The sequence below is a fragment of the Panthera leo genome, chromosome C1 (assembly GCF_018350215.1).
Source record: "Panthera leo isolate Ple1 chromosome C1, P.leo_Ple1_pat1.1, whole genome shotgun sequence".
NCBI lineage: Eukaryota > Metazoa > Chordata > Mammalia > Carnivora > Felidae > Panthera > Panthera leo.
Genome location: NC_056686.1, coordinates 205,011,427 through 205,035,426, shown reverse-complemented (window position 1 = coordinate 205,035,426; position 24,000 = coordinate 205,011,427). Strand labels below are relative to the sequence as shown.

The 24,000-nt window shown below is 44.7% G+C and overlaps 1 protein-coding gene across 9 annotated transcripts in view; it reads right to left on the bottom strand.

Annotated features, from left to right (window-relative positions):
• SGPP2 (sphingosine-1-phosphate phosphatase 2) overlaps positions 1–24,000 on the bottom strand; it is a 108,034-nt gene that overhangs the window by 32,285 nt on the left and 51,749 nt on the right. Inside the window, exon 1 of one of the 9 annotated variants that reach the window (XM_042950290.1) lies at positions 8,972–9,042. The exons of the other annotated variants lie outside the window; for them this stretch is intronic. The gene's annotated coding sequence lies outside the window, so the exon portion shown is untranslated. Of the gene's footprint in view, positions 1–8,971; positions 9,043–24,000 lie in introns of those variants that run through there. 9 annotated transcript variants of the gene reach the window in all.

The following is a 24,000-nucleotide window of genomic DNA, read 5'->3' as shown; positions in this document are numbered from 1 at the left end:
CTAGAAGGAACCACCAAATATTTTCTTGCGAGGTTTGAACACACACTGAAGTTTCTGAGAACTACCAAGGAAACTGAGGGAAGACTGAAATTTCGGTTGATTTGAAACTTTATCTAGAATGGCTAACCACGTGGGGCAGTCGGGTCACCAATGGAAAGGCTGCTCGATGCGTGAGAGGCTCGCACACCGCATGCTTATTTTTTATTTTTATAAATTTTTTTAAAACGTTTATTTATTTTTGAGACAGAGAGAGACAGAGCGTGAACAGGGGAGGGTCAGAGAGAGAGGAAGACACAGAATCCGAAGCAGGCTCCAGGCTCTGAGCTGTCAGCCCAGAGCCCGACGCGGGGCTCGAACTCACAGACCGCGAGATCATGACCTGAGCCGAAGTCGGACGCTTAACTGACTGAGCCACCCAGGCACCCCTATTTTTTATTTTTAAAGTTTATTTATTTTGAGAGAGAGAAAAAGCACAAGTGGGAGAGGAGCAGAGAGAGGAGAGAGAGGGAATCCCAAACAGGGTCCACACGGTCAGCGTGGAGCCCCGTGCGGAGCTCGAACATACGAACCGTGGGACCATGACCTGAGCTGAAGTCGGACAGTTAACCAACTGAGCCACCCAGGTGCCCCAGCATTTGCTTATTTTAAAAGTCACCTTATTACAAGGCAGAGTTTTAGAAATTATGTAAGTAGGTCAAATTATCTATGAATAATATGCTTTGAAAGAAAGCAAAGCGGGCACTATAAAACATTTAGAATATAAAAGGAGGTGCTACCATGCTAAGTTTAGGAAGCCAGACACAAAAGACCACATATTGCCTGGTTCCATTTGTATGAAATATCCAGAACAGGCAGATCCATAAAGTCGGACAATAGATTAGTGATTGCCTAGGGCTTGGAGGCCAGATGTCTACAATCGAGGTGTCAGGGGACCGCATTCCTACAGGGTTCTGGGGCAGAGCCCTTTTTTGCCTCTTCCCGTTTCTGGTGGCTGGAGGCCCTCCTAGGCTTGTGGCCACATCCCTGCAATCTCTGCCCCCGTGGTCACTTGCCTCTTCCTCTTCCCTCTGTCTCCTGCCCTTCTGCCCATCTCAACTCTCCCTCTGCCTTTCTCTTACGAGGGTACTGGCCACTGGATTGAAGGCCCACTCAGACATCCAGGAGGATCTCCTCATCTCAAGATCCTTAACTGAATTCATCTGCCATCCTTCTTTTTCTAAAAAAGATAGTGTCCACAGGTCCCGCGTATTAGGATGTAGATGTGTCTTTTTGACGATGACCATCTAATCCACTCTATTCAGCAAATAGTGAGTGCAAGTGAATGACCACGCATCGCTCTGGTTTCAGGATGACCAGAGAGAACAACGCAGATAAGATCTTTGTCCTCATGGAGCATATGAATGGAAACATTAGCAAAAAGTATGCCTAGCTTCTTTGCACTTTATTGGTTCAATAAAACAACATCATCATGCAACAACAACAACAAAAAAAAAGGTGCACTAGATCTTATAGAATCAAAAAGTCTAAAATATTAAAAACATTACTGTAGATATGAGCATCACATGTCATTAGGGAATTATGAAATAAAACAATGAGATATCATTACATATTTATCAGAATGGCCCAAATCTATTTTTTTAAATACGAAATTTATTGTCAAACTGGTTTTCATACAACACCCTGTGCTCATTCCAACAGGTGCCCTCCTCAATGCCCATCACCCACCCTCCCCGCCCTCCCACCCCCCATCAACCCTCAGTTTGTTCTCAGTTTTTAAGAGTCTCTTATGCTTTGGCTCTCTCCCTCTCTGACCTCTTTTTTTTTTTTTTTCCCTTCCCCTCCCCCATGGGTTCCTGTTAAGTTTCTCAGGATCCACATAAGAGTGAAAGCATATGGTATCTGTCTTTCTCTGTATGACTTATTTCACTTAGCATCACACTCTCCAGTTCCATCCACGTTGCTATAAAGGGCCAGATTTCATTCTTTCTCATTGCCAAGTAGTACTCTATTGTGTATATAAACCACAATTTCTTTATCCATTCATCAGTTGATGGACATTTAGGTTCTTTCCACAATTTGGCTATTGTTGAAAGTGTTGCTATGAACATTGGGGTACAAGTGCCCCTAGGCATCAGCACTCCTGTATCCCTTGGGTAAATTCCTAGCAGTGCTATTGCTGGGTCATAGGGTAGATCTATTTTTAACTTTTTGAGGAAACTTCACACTGTTTTCCAGAGCGGCTGCACCAGTTTGCATTCCCACCAACAGTGCAAGAGGGTTCCCGTTCCTCCACATCCTCTCCAGCATCTATAGTCTCCTGGTTTGTTCATTTTAGCCACTCTGACCGGCATGAGGTGGTATCTGAGTGCGGTTTTGATTTGTATTTCCCTGATGAGGAGCAACGTTGAGCATCTTTTCATATGCCTGTTGGCCAGAATGGCCCAAATCTAAAACGCTGACAACACTAAATGCTGGTGAGGATGTGGGGCAACAGGAACTCTCATCCATCACTGATGACAACGCCAGATGGCGCAGCCACTTTGGGAGTCAGTTTGGTGGTTTCTGACAAAACGGAACATTCTCTGACCCTAAGATTCAGCACTCGTGCTCCTTGGTATTTAACCCAAATGAATTGGGTGCATTGAACCCGTACACAAGTGTTTATAGCAGCTTTATTCCTAAGTGCCCAGACTCAGATGTGACCAAGATGTCCTTCAGCAGGTGAACGGGTAAATGAACTGTGGTACATCCAGACAAAGGCGTGTTGCTCAGCGCTAAGAGAAGGGAGCTTTCAAGCCATGAGAAGACGTGGAAGAACCTTAAATCCCTACTACTAAGTGAAAAAAAAAAAATCTGAAAAGGTAACATGCTAGATGCTTCCATCTATAGAATATTCTGGAAAAGGTAAAACTGTGAAGAAGTAAAAAATCAAAGGTTGCCAGACATTGGAGGGGAGGAAGGATAGGTGGAACACTGGAAAACTACTGCGTATGATACCATAATGGTGGATACGTGTCATTACACATTTGTCCAAACCCATTGAATGTACGACACCAAGAGTGAACTGTAAACTGTGAGCTTTGGGTGATTATCATGTGTCAGTTAGGGTCATCAGTTTTCACGAATGTACCGCTCTAGTGTGGGATGTTCATAATGGGGAGGCTGTGCTTGGTTGAGGGCAAGGGAGTATATGGGAAGTCTCCATACTTTTCCTTTGGTTTTGCTATGAGCCTAAAACCGCTCTAAAAAATAAAGTCTATTAAAAAGAGTACTATGGCAGAAGAGAACCATTTCTCCATTTAGTTTGCAGTTAAAGAGTATAATGATTAACTTGACGTGGCTTGCCCTAAATGGAGGGCTTCACTCTGTATTGTTGAAGGGCCCTCCTACCTAAAGGGACCAAATTAAGTTCCATCATCCATCACATTCCTTTGGACTGAGGCCCCAAAGGCCTATGTGTAAAGGAAAAATCCATGAGAGGAGGCAAGGCAGGAAGCAATTATAGATCATTAACGCTTTAGCAAACTGTCTGGGTCCCTTGCACGGTGCTGGGGCCCTGTAGCATTTTGTGATGAGGAATTAGCCTATTTGCTTACTTCTTCCCTGATTACAAGATAAAGGAAATATACAGGTGGGGGAAAAAAAATCCACTTCTCTGGATAGTCTACTGTCGATCCCAAGAGGACAAAAGGCTTTTCTAGTAAATCAATTCTGTCAACACAAAACATGTCTTACCGGCATGGAAGGACTTCTAAGTTGGGGTCTGTTCTTAACATCCGGGCCCATCAGGCGCAGTCACAGAAAACAGTGCGTGTTCTCTTAGTGCGGTAGCCCTGTCTAGCTATTACAATCCCAATGGCCACCTTCACTGTGTCTTAACACATCTCAGATTAACAATACTTTACTCTTCACGTTAGTATAAATGAAACCTGGATAGTTTTGAAAATAGAGGATCCTTGAAAGAACATTATTACTAGTCAAGCAGCTACTCGTTCTTTTTTATACACTGAGATCGCCTGGTGCCCCCCCCCACTTGTCCTCCCCGCTCCGACCCAAAGCATCCCCATTCTCATGGCATAAAGGCTCCACTGTTGTTATAATAAAAGCTAAGTCCTCTGTATGACACAGGGAGCAACAAGAGTCTGTTTTCAAATTACACCCCCAACCCCCCAACCCCCCATCCTCCATCCACACACGTATTGTGTTTTTTTAATTTTTTTTTAAATGTTTATTTATTTTTGAGACAGAGAGAGACAGAGCATGAACGGGGGAGGGTCAGAGAGAGAGGGAGACACAGAATCTGAAACAGGCTCCAGGCTCTGAGCCATCAGCACAGAGCCCGACGCGGGGCTCGAACTCACGGACCGTGAGATCGTGACCCGAGCCGAAGTCGGACGCTTAACCGACTGAGCCACCCAGGCGCCCCCCACACACGTATTTTGATAAATGTTAACGTCTGTCTTCCAGCTATCCTCTACCATGGGGGAATGACACTAACAAAAGTATGTCCCTCAGGTCTCAAAATGGAAACATTTCGAGTCATTGGGATTTATAGCCTACCCATGGGTTTATTTTTTAAAAAGTCAGGAATTAGTTATATCATTCCTTAACTGCTGGAGATTAGAACACTAAGATGTAATCCAAAGACCATAGCTGCTCCATCCGTACATACCCATCTTGTTTCTTAGTCCAACCAAAGGAAGCGCGTTCCCCTTCTTCTCAGGTTACTGATGTGATGATTTGGATAAAGACAGACCAGATACCCAACCGTTCTACTCCTATCATGTACCCACGAGAACTGAAAACATAGGTCCTCACAGAAACTTGCACGTGAATGGTCTTAGGGTCATCCTTCACAATAGCCAAGAAGTTTAAACAACCCAGACGTCCATCCACTGCTGAATGGATAAACAAAATGTAGATCAGTACGATAGAATATTATTCGTCCATAAAAAAATAATGAGATACAGATACAGACTATATACAGGGATGAACCCCAAAAACAGTATGCTGCGTAGCCAGATAAGGACAAATATTGTATGATTCCATTTATATGAAATGTGCAGAACAGGCAAATCCATAGAGACAGAGAGTAGATCAGTGGTTGTCTGGGGCTGGAGGGGAGGGGAACGGGGATAGGAGGTTTCTTACGGGCTGAATTTAGATGGTGGTAATGAATACATGAAGACATGAAAAACCATTGAATCACACTCTTCAAAAAGGCGACTATTACGATATGTGACTGTCATCACAGTTTAAAGAGAGAGAGAGACACTAGACATCGAAATAGGTCCCCAAACACCTCTTCCTCGTGTCCCTGAAGTCCTTTGTTGCAAAGTGTTATTGACAACACCTTCCAGTATTGATTCCAGATAAGCAGCTATGGGGGCTACAAATAGTCTTTGCTTCAGGAGCTCCGCCCAGCTCTGCCCCCATCCGGTTCTGCAGGGCACTGAGTGGGGGGCCGTCCATGGCACAGAGAAAGCTGCTGAAAATCCACCTCCTCCAAACCGGGACCAGGGGACTCATGCTAGAGCAATTTTTAGCTGTGGAGACTGTTCAGATCAACACTTTTACAAAGAGATGGGGCTGTGTTCTTGTTTACTTGGTACACGGTCCTCTCTTCTCCCTGGAAGACAGGGCTCTGTGGCATCAGGGAGTGAATTAAAAGCAGTCCTTTGTTATGGTTACTTCAGAACATTCTAGAGGCCACTGCCTAACAGCCAGTGTGAAAAGTTGTTTTCTGTTGGTGAATGTTTTCTCATGCTTATGGCATTACTTTATTTTCTTTACTTTTTAAAATTCTGAGCCCATTCCAGTGTGTGTCGTGTACTTGTGTGTGTTTGTGTGGGTGGGGTGGTGGTGAGTCACTCAGAGAAGCAACTGTAATTTCAAACTAATAAGATTTCATTCCATGCCTGAAGCACCAAAACAAAGAAATTACAGAGCAAACACCATAAATCACAGAAGACTGTCAGAAAACTGGTGTTTGCATATTCAAAGTCCCGTAGAAATGCAGATATAATAGCTAAAGCACAAACGACAGGTGAGAAAAATAAAATAAGTTACAACATTTGCCGTTCTAATGCTCCATTTTTGCAAGCTCAGAGCCGTGTCTGACCTTTCTGAAGGCAAACACTAAGGGTACAGAGATTAGTAATTAAGTCACAGATGTATGAACATCTTTGGGAAAGTCACTCCAAACCAACTAAGCCTCCTTTTCGTTATTAGAAAGGAGTTGGGTAAAACGATAACCTAATATTCGTGTAGGGAATTCTTTGGAGTATATTTTCATAGACATTATTTAATGTTCGTATCATTCTGATTTTACGGATGAGGAAACTGAGGTTTAGAGAAGGTGAGTGTCTCGCTAAAGTTAACACCATCAGTGCAGCGGAACTGGGCTCGAATTTTGTTTTCTGATTGCAAATCCTATGGTCTTTCCACCATGCTCCAACAGCTAGCATCTGACGAATAACATGTTCAAACAGTATCTTTCCTTAAGGAACCCAAAGTCCATGATCCTAACCCATTGCATCCATGTAGCACTCAATAGAGGTCACTTGACTGCCCTTCAGACTGAGGGAATAAGATGTCACCGCTGCTGAGAAAATTTCCAAATGCTTATCTCTACCATTTCACCAATGAACTGTGCAGCAGAAGGCTGAGACCAGTGTCCTTTACTCGCCACTGGACAGATGTCACATCCAAAATGGTACCCACTGCGGGAATGGGTGTCTTCAATACTAAATAATTACAGAGCATGTACAAAAGTTAAAATCATGCATAAGCCTACCCTCCTTCAACCAATCAACCAACCACGAAAATCTGGAAACAACTCTCAATAGCCATGACAGACTACCAGTTAAAATAAATTATGCAACAGTTCAAAAAGTCTTATGAGATATACTGTTAAATTAAAAAAAAAAAGCCACAGGCTGCAAGAGTATATATCGACCCCATTTGTATTTTTAAAAAATGTATTTACATATAAATGCATGTAGGCACATGGGAAATCGTGGATGATAGAATCACTAGGGGGTAGAACTAAGGTCTGGGGTGGCTACTGTGTGTACTGTTTGAGTTTTTCACACAAAAACAAACAAGGGGTGCCTGGGTGGCTGAGTTGGTTGAGCATCCAACGCTTGATTTTGGCTCAGGTCACGATCCTAGAGTCATGAGATCAAGCCTCGCATCAGGGCTCCGTGCTGAGTATGGAGCCTGCTTGAGATTCTCTCTCCATCCCCACTCTGCCCCTCTCCCCTGTTCCTATTCCCTCTCTAAACAACGACAACAACAATTTACCTCAGAGGAGAGTGTAACGATTGCAAAGAACGTTCCTTTTCATGACCCTTCTCTCTCACATTTTTAAGTGTTTTCATTGTTAGTCCTGCTGACCACAGGAAAATAAATGGTAAAATAATACCGAAAGATCAAAACCATTATTTTTATAGACCCCCCCCCCCCAAAAGCAAAAAGGCAGTAGATGTTAGTCACTCACTAAGTTCAACTTTCTTATCTGATTCAAGCCACAGACTGTTCCCATCTCCAAGTATGTGCTAAAAAGCTGTGTAACACAGCCAGCCAGGCTAGGCTACAGCAAAAAAAAAAAAAAAAAAAAAAAAAAAAAAAGTCTCAGAATTTAAGCTGGAAGGAAAGTCCATCTCTAGTCTTGGCTGACTATTAACCTAAGACTCTTCTGTTTTTGCCTGCATAGAAAACAGTAAAATCTGCAACGGGACTTTTTCACGGGTTAGAAACCCAACACATTCAGGAAAATCACCCCAAGCCATCTGAGCCAAGAGCCCAAGAGCTGATTCTTTGCCAATGAGCTTCACCAATCAGCCAAGCATCATCCTTGGTCTTTATGGGGCAACAACAGCCTACATGACTGGCTTTTTAGTACTTTCAAGATTAGCATGGCTTTAACCAGAACATGTCTGGACCTCTGGAGGGACCCTGTCTGTGGCTCTCGTACCCAGCTGGGCTTGGGGTCCCCTTCATGCTCCCAGATCAGTCTGCCCAGCTCTCGTTAACACTTTGCAAACTACGGTCAGTCACAAACCTCTGTCTGGATTCTTCCATACCCATGGATGACCCATGCGATTATCTCTTTAATACTGGTCTTCAAGTGGGCTTACTCCCTTCTAGTAAAACATTTGTGAAATCATGACCTGATTCGTGGCTATATTTTACAACCTAATTAAAACCAAGTTGTACATATTTAAAAAATAGAAACTCACCCCACCTACTAAGCACTCTGGAAATCACAGTTATACAATTAAGCGGCTATCGATCTCCACTCATTTTCATACGATTACTTCTAATCTGGGCTATATGCTTGTTTTATCCCCTGGCTGCAGCAAAAAGCCTGGGTCCTAAATGAATGCATACATGCGGTATGATGCAAACAGGCAGTAAGCATGCACGTATCCCTCACTATCCAAATTCTTGTGTTCTGAAATCGGAAGCTGAAGACATTTAGGTAAATGTTTGGATGAATTTCTTGCCATTAAACCTCATGTCACCTGCCACCTGGAACTCAGGAACCAAACAGATTGAAACAATCATAACCGTTGTTGTTCAACCTTGCTACCTGGACGTGGCCTAAAATGTATTACTTTTTCATGTTCACAACTCATGCCGCTCTCTCGGTTCCCCCTCAACAGAAGTGAGCTCACGTTTTTATGGGGCACCAGCCATATCCTCGTCATGTTGGTAAAAGTTGGTAAGAGCTAAGGGGATACGCCTGTATTAGGGGTCTAGTCACCAGCCTGCTTCCAAAGTGGACGCTGGGATTCCTTCCTTGACCTAGATAACACAGACTACATGTTAAGAAGTGATTCTACCCTTAGTGTGTTCAGGGAACCATCAAGGCTGAGAATGGAAAGCTGATAGGCAATGGAAATTCCATCCCCACTTTCTGGAAGCAAGATCCCACCAACAGCAGATGGGGTGATGTGCTCAATACCTCACAGAGCCCACTGATATCTTCACCATCTTAGACAAGGCCGGTGCTCACTCGAAGGGTAAAGACAAAGGATTATCATCTTGAGCCCTTGTGCTGATGTCACAATGCTCAGTAAGGGAGAGAGCTGTGGCAATGACAACTCCTTTAAGATTGCCAGCAATGCCATCTACAGACTGAGGGGTTGGCCCTCCTGGCTAAGGTTCTCCATGATGACCTTGGCAATGTGGAGGAACCTAAGACCATGGTCCATGCCATCACTGTTCACGGATCATGATGGTTCCGTGGTGGTCACGGATGAGAACGGCAAGCTGTGGTGTAATGTCCATGGCCCTTTCTCCTGAATCTCTAGTCCTGCCAAGGCTGCGTGCAAGGTCATCCCTGAGCTGAATGAGCAGCTCACTAGCCTGGCCTCGGGAGTGGTACCATTTCTAACACTAGCTTCCAAAATGAGCTATCATTTTCCCCAGGGCTCTCGTCTTCAGCAACGGCAAGCTAGAGCTTTTCAGCATAGTGCATTAATAATAAGCTTCTGCTGGCTTTACCTAAATCCTCGCTTGCTTAGATCTACGTCAGCTTGGGAGCCATTTAGATGTTAAAAATCAACATTGCTAACAGCAGCCTATATATGGTGCCTATGATAAAGCAAATACGGGATACGCTCTGGCCGTCATTCGGGAGAACAGTAGTTTCTACCTTCAAAGGACACTGGCAAATCACTCTCTTATTTTTCTCCATAAATATAAGAAGGGGACACCAGTAGGTTATATTTAGTGACCAGTTTTTGATCTTTCAATTTTCCCAAGATGTTTTTGTGTACCTACCCTAATTCCCGGTGATTTTTTCAAAACTGAATTCACTTCACCTAGGCCAATTTCTGTGTTTCGTCCGTGTTTTACAAACGTTCCCACAATTCGATCACTCGTGTTCTAGGAGTGGGCCCAGCAAATGGGAAAACTTAGGAGAGGGACACAATGAATATCTGCCCAGACCCTTCTTAAAACCCTGGTCATTGGCCACCTAGGTAACTTGTGTTTCACCATAAAGCATCCGTCTTAAAAACTGTTGGTCATCAAAACAAATGTTCTTATGTGTCCCCTTTCAGCTCCACCAAACCCCAAACATTTACTAGAACAAAAAGAGCCACGCAGACGAATGTACTTGCGTTTCTGTGATGTGTGTCAATTTCCTGAAGGAAAAATATTCAATTGGAAAAAGCAATTAAAATGGGATTTGATTGGGATTAAAACGGGATTCAGGCTCAGTAGATCTGGAAATCTCTCTAGCTCCGGAGAGTGTAGCCTTGAACTACTCTAAGAGAATGTGATCACACTGCCCTTGCCTGTCCTTCTACGGCAGTATCTGTGGAGGAGGAAGTCTCTGGGGGTGGTGAGGTCGGGGAGGCCATCACGCTGACCTGACAGACCCTGAGCCTGATTTTAGGCTAAGGGACCGACCCTGGACACCTGGTCTTTCAGGACACCGCAGGCTCTCCTTCCACAGTTGATCGGAATTGGGTCATTTTATGTTGGCTTCCTGTAAAGAGATGGCTCTTGCAGGTTCAGGAGAGCGGGTCACCCAGGGAGTCTGTCAGTCTACATTCTTACACAACTCAGAAAAGATCGGAATGGTGGTCACTCAAGGGAAACACAAAAGATTTTCTTTCTGGAAGGATTAAAGACTCCAAGGAGTCAAGCCACACAACCTCATCCATCCAAATTCTGAGTACAGTCAACCGCATCTCAGCGGCTTGCCTCTCACAGGACCAGTTGACCGCACCGCACAGAAAGAAATATGGCTTCTGGTGTAGGCACATGTAATGCCACGGTAACTCCAAGGGATTACAACCATCTTTAATCAGGAAAGCGGTCTTAAGGAAGGATTTGTGCCAATGGTCCTTGTTGGAGGGAATACAAGGGTTAGGGGCCTTCTGCTTGCCTGGATTTGGTTCCCGTCGCATATGTCCAAATCTTCCCCTTTCTCTTACTTGGCAAGAAATTTAACACTGAGCTAACTGGTGATAGGAACGGTGGACGGTAGTCCCAGACCTTCAGGCCTGGCTGTTCTCTGCAGTGCGGGCCACATTGCCTCATGCTCAAACGACTGCGCATTCATGGGAGAAGCACTGTTTCATTATGAGGTGCTTTCTTGTGCTATGGTCCCTGAGCAAACAAAATTACCAGTTAAAAGGCTGGGAAGGAAATGGAGGGCTAAGGAAATGCATACGAATAAAAATTCAATATGCAAGCTAACAAAATTATGGAAGCCATAATCATAGGATGTGAGGAAGAAAATTCACTTACGACAATGCAGATGACGTCAGTTTTTGGTGAGGGCGCCCTGGCTACGTATCTATCTACTCAATGTATCAGGGGAGTAGCCAAACATCTATTTCCAATTTTCAGTTTGACATCCCTGGCCGTGCTAATCAACACTGGCCAAGGCCGATTTCATACTCGTTTTTGAACAACTATCAACATGATAGCCAGCTCCGTGTGCCAAGTCAGTTTGGGGTCTACAGACCCAAGCATCCAATCTCCATAATACCCTCAATCGGCTATGTGTTTATCGATACCCTTATATACTCCTCACCTCCCCCCACTTTTCTGGTTATACTTCTCTTCCCTCCAAACTGAAAAGAGGCATTCTCATGAAAATTAGGACCCACACGGTCATTTTTCTACTGCTCCCCTCCCCCACCATCACCAGCCCTGGGAACAGCAACTACACATCCATTTGTAAATGTAATGGGCCCTGGTCTAAGATTTAACCTCTCTCCTGGGAAATGTCTAAACGTTGGACAGTCTTCTGTACAGGAGAGAGTACCCAAGCTCTGACGTTCAGGTAGAGGCTCTCATACCAAAGGCGTAAAGCCAGTCAGCCAGACTGGTTCAGTTCCTTTCTGCCAACCAAAGGGTTCAGACATACTCTGAGCCAGCCCAGCGTGAGACCTTAACATTCTAAGTTCTAACCTGGGGCACTGGAATTCCTGATCCTTCAGCCTCTCTGCCAAGAGACTTCTGGCTCTAGTAAGCTCTATGGAAGGGCTTGCTTGGCTTAAATATAATAGCACCAACTTTTAGAGCTCAACCAAAAAAACCCAAAAAACCTGCAACTCACCACTTCCCGAAATGAACATATTCTAAAAACTAACATGATACTGCATTTGACAAGGGGGTGTAGACGTGTAAATATTCTCTAGCCCATCATCTCTGAAAAGCAAGTTTCCTCTTCATTTTGGCTACAGTGATGTCTTTCTTCTGAAAACACGGTCTGCTTTTCCTCTGACGCCCCATCTCTGCTGTTTTCCTCTACATCTCTGGCAGAAGGGTTTCATTGCAAGTTTTCTCCCAGGCGGAGAAGAATGGGCTCTCCTCCCCTGGAGTTAGAGGACTCTCCTGAAGGGCCAGTCTTTGAGTAGGAAGGGCCAGGAATCCCAGAGGGTCCCCTGCCTGACGCCTGCTCTCTGCAGGAGGCAAAGGAAGGAGTCTGGAGGAATATAGGCGACATGGAGAGAGGAGAGCAGGGCGCCACTGATTGTCCAGTTGGCCAGTGAGTGATTAACTCTATTAGGAGGGGCTGTTGATCACGCAGTCAGCAGCCCCCAAATGGGCCTGTGACCGGGGCTATAACCTCCCCGTGACCCTTTGTAATGAGAGAGGCTTGACTTGAGCCTTGCCGGTGTCTGCTTTCTGGGCCAACAGGCACATCCCTGAACCCTTTTCTCTTACTGCCACATGCAGGAAGGCGGAGGCCCGTACGGTGGTGAGCAAAGCCTGTCTTTGTACAAAACTACCGTTCAACAAAATGTCTTATGGATTTGAATCGCAGCACAAGTTTTGTTTCGAAGATGGAAAAGGCCAATTCGAAGGTGGCTTCACGCTCTTAAAAATCTGAGGGCCTTGCCTGATGGGCCATTCAGGCTGCTTGGGAACACCGGTTTCCAAACGAATACAGAAATCAATCAGAAAGACCGCTAAGGTTGCAACATTCTAGATTTGCCATGAACCCATTTACACGTGAGTTGCAAGTGAACTGTCCATCAAGTCTGCCCTGTGCCCAAATGCCACCTTCTGAGAAAGGCCTTCCCTGACCTCCTTCCCTAACACAGTTACCTCTCCACACACCTTTCCTTTTTCTCCGTAGAATTTCACGCTGCCTGCATTTAGACTATGTATTTCTGTTTTATTGGCCCTATCCTCGCCTGGAACGGATGCCCTACCCTGTTTGCGACCCAGAGTCTGGAACAGTGCCTGGTGTAGTTTGGAATCTTTGCCCTCGCCACCCGTGTCAGCCTAAAAGTCTCTGCCAGCTTCTCCCTCTGCCTCCTCAGTCTTCAAGCCTTAACTTAAATGAAACAGCCCAAAGCACTCTTTCTTGACCACCTTCTTTCAAGTAGGTCTCTGCTTTCACCGTGGTTGTGGCCCAAACGATACCAACAGTCTTCAATTACTGCATCGTTTTACTTAATACTGTCTGTTTTGCCTACTCCTAAATCCCAGGAAAGCAGGCTGGGGTCGGTCTTGTTCATTGCTTATTCCCCAGCACTTAGCATATAAGTATCATCAGATGTTGGTTAAATGAATGACTAAATTTTAAGCTGTTGCTCAGCAATGACAAGGTAAGAAAGGAGATCTGACAGTCTCGTTAGAAAGCAGATAAAAATCTGGTTTCGGGCTCAAATATTTATCAGTTCAGAAACAAACGGAATTGTTACTTGCACACCGAGAAAACCTGGACGGACTCTCGACCAAATTCGCGCCCTGACTTTCCATCAGGGACCCTGAGGAGCCATTGCAGATGGGGGGAAATTCCATTTTAAAAAGATCTCAAGGGTGCTATCTTAGTACCTTGTGGATGTTTCTAGCATATCTGGAGCGCCCTGAACAGTTAACTACTTCTTTACAGGACTGTCCCCTGTAGGGGGCCAGCCCTTAAGTCACCTTTGTAGAAACAGCCTTTATTCATTTCACCCAAAGATTTGAGTGGCTATAAGGAACCATCTGGTAGGGAATGAAGATACAAGGTCTAGGCTGTCGTTTTCGTGTTTGTTTTTAGACAATGCCAGTGTTGAGTCTCAGAGGAGGCAGGGGAGGTGGCATCATGACGGGCAGTGGCAATAAGAGGAAAAAAGGGAGAAAACGGAGCACGATACGCCTCAAATGCATAGCCAGGGGTGGGAGTGTGGGTCATCAGGAGTTCTGTGATTCCAGAGAATGGGCAGGAGGAAGGGCTAAGGGTCGAGACTGAGGCAGAAATCCAGTTGTAAAAGACCTTACGGGTAGCTTTACGGTGCTTGGATGTTAGCATGCTTTAAAGAGTAGTGTGCTATCCTACTGCATGAGATAGGTCACCCAAACACTGTGGGCAGGACGCATTTGAGGGTCCTAAGAATAGCTGTAAGGAGATTAATTAGAAGGTTAATGTGATAGTGCCAGATAAAGACGACGCAGGCTCGAACTGAGGGAGTGTTGCCAGACATGTGGGAAACAGGAAGTTACAAGTGCAGGGTATAGAATAAAAATCTCTACTGGATGAATAAATGGATAATCCGTGGCTCCCAGGAGAATGGCTGTGCCCACTGCTTTAGAAAATGTATCAAAATCTCAGGGACACCTGGGTGGCTCAGGGGGGTTAAGCGTCCAACTTCGGCTCAAGTTATGATCTCACAGTTCGTGGGTTGGAGCCCCGCATCCAGCTCTGTGCCGACAGCTCAGAGCCCGCTTGGATCCTCTGTGTGTGTCTCTCTCTGCCCCTCCCCCATTCACACGCCGTCTCTTTCTCTCAAAAACACACACTGAAAGAAATAGAAAATGTATCAATCTGAGAAGTGAAAACCTAGTGGACATGAACTGTTTTAAGATGCTTGTGTTTATTTTTGTAGCTTTTCTGTTTCACAGCTCCCTATGGTAAGGGAGATCATTTAGATGTTTTGATTTAGAAGTCCTGCTTTTTAGGGGCACCTAAGTGGCTCAGTCGGTTAAGTGTCCAACTCTTGGTTTCGGCTCAGGTCATGATCTCACGTTCGTGAGTTCGAGCCCCGCCGCACTGGGCTCCATGCTGAGAGTACAGAGCCTGCCTGGCCTTCTGTCTCTCGCCCTCTCTCTTTCCCTCTCTCTCAAAGGTAAATAAATAAAAAAAAAAAAAAAAAAAAAAGTCCTGCTTTTCGAATCTAGCAACCTCATGAAAAAATAAGAGTCAATAAGTCACTTACATTGGTAAATAATTTAGGGTTTATAGCTTGTATCAGTACTCTAGGAGGTAATTGAGAATCTTATGTAACATACTAGGTAATGTCTTCTTCAATACTATGTAACTTCTAGGATCAATTACTGGAGTGAACAAAAGATTGTATGACTGGGGCACCTGCGTGGCTCAGTCGGTTAAGCACCCAACTTCAGCTCTGGTCACGATCTCACAACTAGTAAGTTCGAGCCCTGTGTTGGGCTCTGTGCTGACAGCTCAGAGCCTAGAGCCTGCTTCAGATTCTGTGTCTCCCTCTCTCTCTGCCCCTCTGCCACTCACACTCTCTCTCTCTCTCAAAAAAATGGATAAGCATGAAAAAAAATTTAAAAGAAATTGTATGACTGATTACTACCCACCTGAGCATGCATCTGGTGAGATCAAGGTCCCTGAATTAACCAGTATATAAAGTAAAACACACAGTTGATGTCGTTAATCAATGGCCTACGTGTCCTAATAGAATGAAAATAGTTTCTCCATATATTAAAGTGATACAGCACTTTTTAAAATCCATGTTCTTTGTGAACTATTTATTCAATTACAAACAGTAATAAGACAAGGTAATAGGCTATCTGTGCCCCCCCCACCCCCCTGAGAAGGAGGTACTAAATAGCAGGTTCTCAATGGTTCTCATGAATGCTGGGAAAGCCAGCTCTAAAATATATAAAAGGGGAGAATATACACAAATAGCATAATATTTGGTTGTGGAAGATGCTTTTGTAGTTACATTTATATAGAGAGTTGATCCTTGAGCAGCGTGGAGGTTGGGGCCCAGTGGAAAATGTGCAACTTAAAAAAAAACTTTTTATTTTAAGTAAACTCTTAACTCACATGGGGCTCAAACTCGTGACCCTGAGATCAAGAGTCACATGCTTTACTGATGGAGCCAGCAAGGTGCCCCTCACGGGTAACTTTGAACTGCCCCTAAACGTAACTACTAAGAGCCCACTGTTGACTACAACCCTTACCGATAACATAAACAGTCAAGTAACACATATTTGGTACGTTATGTGTATTATATACTGTATCCTTACCTTTAAGTTGAAAGGTAAAATCTACGAAAATCCTAAGAGAAAATACATTTACAGTGTTGTGCTATATTTATCAAAAAAAAAAAAAAATCCACAAATAAGTGAACGTGCATGGTTCAAACCCATGTTGTTCAAGAGTCAACTGTCTCTATTATAACCTCATCAGTTATATCTAATGCTTGTGATTTGACGCTATAAAAATAAAGTCAGGGACCCACTGTGTGTTCCAGCAGCAGTCTTTAGGTCTCTACCTGGTTTCCTCATCTAGTCCCAAGTGTAGGCTAAATACTAACCCTTAAACAAAATGACTCCCCCTCCTCATTTTTTGTTGTTGTTCTTGTTATTTATTTGTTGTCTTGGTTAAAGGAAAAATTCAAACGCCTTCCTGGAAGGTCTTCTGCGATACAGAAGATTGTATGTTGCATAAGGGGGAGTAAACACAAACTAAAATTTGCCACAAAATGATATTTGAAAGGGAATGATAGGGTAGTCACATAAAGGTATTCTAGGGGGGGATTCTCTATTGTCTCTATCAAACAAATCCCAAATCTGGATATAGGAAAGGATAGGCTTTATTCGAAAGAATTATTTGCAAGAGGGGAAAGGCCTCTAGCAATAGGGTAACCCCTCTGGTCCAGAGTTCTGCAAGTGTTCTAAGACTAGCCAGAGAAGGGCTTTTCTGTAATAGGGAGGAATGAAAATGTTCCCTGGGTATGGGGAGGTAGACAGGACAGTGGATCAGAGATGTTGACCCTGAGCTCAGTTTATTCTCAGGAGGGCCCTTTGCGGGGGGGGGGGGGGGTTGTTTGGGGTAAATGTGGGTCAAAGTTCAAGGGCCTGGGGATGGAGAGAAGTTTCAAGCTTGGTCAAGCCAGGTATTGTGCAGATTGGCCAGGGGAGACAGAGTTCAAAGAATCTACAAGACAAAAATGGGAATTGGAAGGTTGAGTCTGGCCATACTCTTGGCTTAGAAGTCAAAGAAAGGGAAGAAGAACTTGGGCACTTTATCTAACCAGGTTTTGATTTGTAGGAGAAAGTGCTTTGGTGAAAGTACCACGAGATCAGCTCTGACATTGCCAAAATGCTTCAAGGCCCTCAAACCACCATCTTAGGTTAAGGGCAAGCCGAAGAAAACTGCCAGAAGCTTTCTGAGAAGCTGACGCTAGGCGAAATCAGAATTCGGGTCACTGTGCAAACAGGTGCAAACTTTCCTTTAAAAGAAAAAAAAATGACCCAGTCTTTACCAAACATTTAAATGTCTGTAAATCTAAAGCCTGCTTACGTTTATCCAGTATACATTATAGTGACTCATTCTATGACTGTTCTTCTTGGAACTTTCCTAAAGGGCTGCATTTGCCCATCCACAAATATTCTACGTCGACCACCTACAGCCTAACCTGTCGGGTGCATTCCAAAGACTCTCCCTTTCCTCCCTAGAGGCCCTTTATTTTAGGCTGGACACAGTATGACGGCCTAAGCAAGCAGCCGGATTGAGAAGGATTAGTAACGTCACATCCTTAGTTTTGTCATAGCAAATACAGGTATTAAATATCTTACCAAAATGATGTTAGATTAAGATAGGAATACATTTTCCGGGGTGGGGGAAAAGGAATTCTATCTGGATGTGCTATGCCACCTGTGGAGTTGCAAGCTTCTTTATTTTTAATATTATTTTTAGAAACAATGAAGGACTCATGGAACTTATGTGTGGAACCTACTAACATGCTTCTGACATATTTTCTTATGTTTATTTGTAATTTTTATCTATTTCTTTTAGAGAGCGCGCGTGAGCAGAGGAGGAGCAGAGGGAAAGAGAACCTTAAGCAGGGTCCACACCCCACCCCCATCTGCCATCATGTTTTAGACACAGAAATGTTACCATGTCTGCTTACGTCCAGCTGTTTTCATGGCAGCTGTGAAATGCTGGCATGAGACCAATTACACTGGAGAACCATCTATCTCCTGGTTCTTCAGAGGCGCGCACATTTTCATCATCTTTTACTTTCTTCCCCCCAGGCTCTGCAGGGGCGCACCTCGGAGTAGTTTATGAACGAGGTGTTGGTAGCAATAGCTAACGCATTGTGTTTAAGGTTGCAAGATCCCCAAACCAAAAACTACAGGTAGAGACTTCGGCCTGATGTGTCCGCAAGAACACAAGATTCAGATGCTTTCAGAAAGGCCTTCAAAACATTACCATTCTTGTCTTCCACTTCGTATCAACGTCTGGTGTTTAAATGCACATGACCTCAGCGTCTCGCGTCGCAAAGGCTGGGAAATGTCCAAAGTGTCGCCCAAAGAGTATTTGCCATTGGGTTTTGATTTGGGTATCCATTCACCTTGGCTTTTCCAGGATAATCTCAATCACCAAGATTTCCGTGCCGTTTTCCAAGGATATTTTCTGAACCAGGATCCAGCTTGTGAATGGCTCTTCATATTTTAATCTTAAAGGGGACACCCTAAAAAGGCTCTAGGTGGTCTTATACTCTTTTATAGATTTTCCTTAAACTATTCTTTATGAAGGTATAAAATTATACAAAATATCCATAGGAGAGCTAGATAACAGATTAGCACACCTTAAACACCCTTTGAGGTTACTGAGATGGTTTTAAATAAAGACAAGCACCTGATTTCCCGAAACTCAGGCTTTTGACAGAGTTTTAGTTATTTAGTCCATTCAGTGTTAAACATACCCTTTTAGTTGTCCCCAGGGAAAATAGTCAAACATTCTTTGTAGATTAGTATTTTTTTTTTTTAAGCATAAAATCCAGTCTTCTACGTTGCTTTCTACAGTACAAATTTAGGTTTTCATTTTTGAATCCAGCCCCCACTAGGCAAGAGCCTCAAAGAACATTTAGCTTCTTTGGAATGCTTACCCAAGTGAATGAGCCCCATCTTTTTTTTTTTTTTTTTTAATGAATTCTAATTAAACATCCACACTGTGATCCTTGTTGGCTAGAGAAAAATGGAGACTTTCCGTCTGTCCCCTTGTGTCCATTCTTTCTAGCTAAATGTTTTCCCCAATTATGTAGACAGACACTGAAAATTGCTCAACCTTGATTTATTTCAGGAAGCCGTCATTTAAGAAGCCCTGATGGGGGCGTGGTCAGGCTGGGCTGGGCTCACTTCCCACGGGCAACCCAGATACCGGTGTGTAATATCAATTGTAGTGTTCGTATTAAACCCAGAGTTTCATTTTCTCCTTTGACTGAACCTTCTGTTATGGCCTCATAAAAGAAATCAGCTCCCTTATTTCCCTCATTTAGCTTTTATTTGTGTAGCAGTGTTCGTTTAAAAAGAAGCGAGTTTACTGCTTCTCATAACTTGCTAATTTCCAAGTTAGTTTTTGGAAAAACCTCCAGGATGTCATTTCCCAGCCTCTAAAGTCAAACTGCTATGTATTTGAAAAACATTTTCAAGTTGAACAAAACATTTTCCCTTCTGATTTCAGTGCCTGTGAATGCCAGAAGAAATTTAATTTTGAAAGAAACAAAAAACGAACATCTTTTTCTAGTTAAATCTGAGCATATGCAATACAATGAATTTATATGTGTACACACACACACACACACACGGAAGCTCAGAGGAAGACTCATGGGCTTGATGTTTGCCATTGCACTTGGGCCCGAACTAGGAGGAGTGCTGAATCCTCAGTGCTTCCATCTGGCCCCCTGGCTTGAATTTGCAAGGCCAAATGATTCCTAGCAACTCAGACTTGGGGAGGGTCCAGCTATCTCCTTAAGGACACTTTTCACAGGGAACCACTGTTGCTCTTTATGGTGGACACCAAGAAAAAGTGACATGAGCCAACCCAGTCAAGGTATGGGGCGGTGGGGAGGGGGTTGGGTCATTCCAGGGAAATTTTATAGGGCCAGATGCATTGTTGAAGTCAGAACATATGATTAAAGACTGCATATCCTCAAAGACATCACCATCAATATTTTTATAGTTGTAAAACTCTTAAAATAAGACGGGCCCTATGGTCAATCGGTTCAACTCCGTATTTCATAGATGGTCAAACTGAGGACCCGAAAGAAATGTCATTTGGGTAGTTATTAGTAAGCTCTGGACTATGATTGGTTGCACATCTCTGAGTCCATTCTGGCCTTGCCATGCCCCCTAGAAAGGCTTCCACTCCTACCACTGAAACATACACTGTGTTAAATAGAGAGGGAACAAAGTAGACTTGAATTAAAATTCAAGTCTCCTAACTCTTAAGGTTCCCTTCCCCTTTTTCTTTTAAATGTTTATTTTTGAGAGAGAGAGAGAGAGACAGAGCCTGAGCAAGGGAAGGGCAGAGAGAGAGGGAGACACAGAATCAGAAGCAGGCTCCGGGCTCTGAGCTGTGAGCACAGAGCCCGATGTGGGGCTCGAACCCACGAACTGCAATATCATGACCTGGGCCAAAGTTGGATGCTTAACCAACTGAGTGACCGACGTGCCCCAAACACTTTGGTTCTTTGATTCAGTTATTCCTTTTAGGCTAAAAGTTTCATGAGTCATCTTGACCCTACTTCCCTCTCTTTCTTACGCATTCACTCATGAACTTGGGAGTCCTGTTTAATCTCCTACCACACCATTTATCACAAGGCAGCATAAAAACCGTATACGGTGATCCAATGTTGTGTAGACAGGCCAGGAAATAGATGGAAAAGGCGAACTACCCTCAAATCAATAAATGAGGTAGAATTTAGGGAACTTTTTCTTATTTTCTTGGCTTTTGTATTAATGTGGTTCACTACTCATAAAGTGAAAAATAAAATTAATCGAGCACATTTAAGATGCAAAAAAGCAGGAGTACATTGAACGTAATTCATGAACAGTGGTTCATGGCCAGGATTCTGGGATCAGACAGTCCTAGGTTGAAATCCTGTGTTTCCTATTGCCTACGTCAGCTTGGCTGACCTTCTCAAGCTGCTTCCTTGCCCTTGAGATGAGAATAATAATAGTGCCTATACTGCACTCAGTGATGTTTGTAAAGTCCACTGCTTCCTGTCTAGGAGTCAGGACTCCATAAATGATGGCTATGGCTGCCCTTACAGTTATCATTGTCTTGAAAGCTGGCACGGAGGCCACGCTCACCTGAAGAATCCTCAGGCTGTGCCCACGTAGCCACACGTGGCCTTGCACTTTTAAATTCTAGGATGTTGTTTGCTCTTAAGCAGTTACACTGTGGCTCCTTGAAAGTGGTGTATTCACTGGCCTCACAGAGGAAATAAGAGCACGTGAGCTGGACCCAGCCCGGCAAGGGCAGTGCTGGAGCTGGGGCTCGGACACCAGCAGGTGGACTGGACCCGGGGGCTGGTACCCCGGGAGTCGGTCGAGCCAGCAAGCCTCAGTTTCCCAGATTAGCCCTTAGATGACCGAGGCTCAACTCCAAGCAGGCCTAGTGCCTCCCGGCTACCATGCGTGCCCACTGAGGCTACCAGAGCAAAAGGCTTGACTAGTGTCGGTGGCAGCAGGGCCTCTGACTAAAGAGGCCTCCCCTGCTGTCTGCCCTGGGGAGAAGAGGCCACAAAAGGCTTCTCTGGGGAAGCCGCCCCTCCCCCACCCCTGTGCTGCACTGGTAAAAGGACAGGGAGGAGGACAGATGACAGCCATTAGGTTAGTAAGACTGGGTTTGTCTAGGAGCTCTCAAGCTTCCAGAAAATTCCAGAGGCCTAAATAAAGGACCTCTTGAGCTGTGAACTGGCAGAGCACTTAACTGCTCAAGGCCTTTCCTTCTCCATTCCCAGCACAGGGGACACTTCCGGATCCTCAAAAGCTACAAGAGACCTACTGAGGAAGTCAGGCTCTTCGTCCTCCTGCGGCAGGGCCGGGTGGGCGGGGATGCAGGGCGGATGTAGGCTCCCAGTGACCAGAAGCCTGGGAAGCAAAGGCCCAGGGACTAGAAAAATGCCTTCCCGGGAGGTTCCATCTCCTCAGGCAAGGACAGTCCCCTTCAGGTCAAATCCCCACCTCCTAATGACACAAAGGCTTCCTCTTTTCCTCGCTCCTCCTTTTCTACTAGGCTGCTTTGCCAAATAGAAGGAGGTGGAGTGGAGCGTGGGCCTAGGCATGGCAGGGTTAGCAGGCGGCCATCTTCAGGCATCCAGCCCTGAGACAAAGGTACCAAAGCCCTTCTCCACTGTCCCAGGCTCCTGCCCCCCTGGGCATGTGTAACAAGTCTGGGGCACACAGCTTGACGAGTGAGGGTTACTCACAGGGACCACAGCACAGAGAAGTGAGGGACAAATGTTTAGGAAATCCATGAGGTAGCTGTTGTGCATAGAGGGCTCTTGCACAACAAGAATGAGAATTGGAATGAGACAACTCTTTCCAATTGAGTATGGAATGGGTAAGTCTTAATGGGTAAGTCTTAAAGACTTAATGGGTAAGTCCCTTAATGCTTGGGCCTCACTTTTGCCCCCTGTGAAATGGGGTTCTCGAATGTAAAGCATTTGGCATGGAAGGGAGGCTTAGCAAAGCAGACCCATTCAAGCATGCAGCTTTGCAAATGGAATCGATTGGTAGGAAAAAAACACTAGACTTGTGAAGATATTATTTGAAAATTTTATCTAAAAGACCCCCCCCCCTCCCACCCCCATGGTCTATTGATAAGCTCATTCTCTTTTGTTTTACAAGTGAATGGGAGGGAATCTGGGACAAAGTCCAGTCCAGAAGGGTGGTTTGTAAAGACCCACAGGGACTGAGCGCCCCAGCCCCTCCCAACCCCCCAACCGCCCTCCCCCTGATGGCTGCGGACAGTGGGGGACAGTGGGCCACCACAGCCGCCATCCCCCACAGTGGATTCAGAGAAACTGAATGCCTTACCCTCCTCCCTGCCTGGTTGCTGCCTGTTTCCTGGTCTGGATAGGACTTCACAAATGTTACCTGTTTTTTTTTTTACCATGAGACTTAACAGGCTACCATAAAACCAAAGGGAGAAGACAAGGACTGACTGCACCCCAAACTCTATGAAATCTTTAATATTTTGCATCATTTTAGAAGTTCCATAAAGGTATCCCCCCTGCAGGCCCCTGGGCTTTCAAACAACTTCATAGCTCGCAAAGCTGTAAACCAATTGCACAACCATGAGGAGTTAAGTGATGCATTTAGAAGTGATACTTGGGAGTGGCGCCTGCTCTTTGGGAGGATACAATTCTGCTCAAGCAAAACCAAAGCAAACCTGGGGCGCCTGGGTGGCTCAGTCGGTTAAGCATCTGAATTGGTTTCGGCTCAGTTCGTGATCTCAAGGGTTGGGGGTTTGAGCCCTGAGTCAGGGCTCCAGGGCGGAAGCCTGTTTGGGATTCTCTCTCTCTCCCTGCCCCTCCCCTGCTCATTCTCTCTCTCCCTCTCTCTCTAAATAAACTTAAACAAAGACACAAACAAAAACAAACCAAACCCAAACCCAGCACTGCAGCCTTTGGGGGGGGCTGGGAGCAGGGACAGTACTGGGGGTGGGGTGGCCGGACAGAGAGGGTCGTGGGCACATTTTCCAGTCGTCATCATACAAGAGAAGGGGAGGACCATCTTTCAGGTAATGGTGGTGACACATGGGAGAGACTGAAGTCTCTCTTTTCGACCCTAGGAGTCCAGTTCAAGGCTTTTTTTTTTTTTTTTTTTTTTTTTTTTTTGAGCCCAGACTAAAACCAAAATATATCCTTCTTGTCTTTCAAAACCAAACCAATACAGTTTGCATAACAACCCCCTAGAGACATTTACTTAATATTTAACTAAGACTCAATTACAAGATTCTACTTCAGAGAATCGGGGGCACAA